Below are 303 nucleotides of genomic sequence, written 5' to 3' on the forward strand. Positions count from 1 at the left end.
TCTCCCCTCTCCTCGGAAAACACCGAGGCCCGGGAGGGTCTTGCCGTTTTCCCGGCTGTCGGGCAGCCGGTAGTTCTGCCCTACCCTCCGCCCAGCGGCGGGGCTGGGCTCCGGAGCGCAGCCGGGAAGGTGCGCAGCTGCCGCGGGCTCTGCCGGGTCACCCGCCGGCTGCGCGGAAAGCGGCTTTTTGGAGCCTCCTGGTGGTAATTAAAAGGCTGCGAGCTTGAGGGCACGGTAGCCAAGCTCTCACGGAGAGCTGCAGAAGTGATCTGGAGCGGGGGGGGGGGGGGTTTGTTTGGTTTT

The sequence above is a fragment of the Pygoscelis adeliae genome, unplaced genomic scaffold (genome assembly GCF_000699105.1).
Source record: "Pygoscelis adeliae isolate BGI_AS28 unplaced genomic scaffold, ASM69910v1 Scaffold145, whole genome shotgun sequence".
In the NCBI taxonomy this organism is placed as follows: Eukaryota; Metazoa; Chordata; class Aves; order Sphenisciformes; family Spheniscidae; genus Pygoscelis; species Pygoscelis adeliae.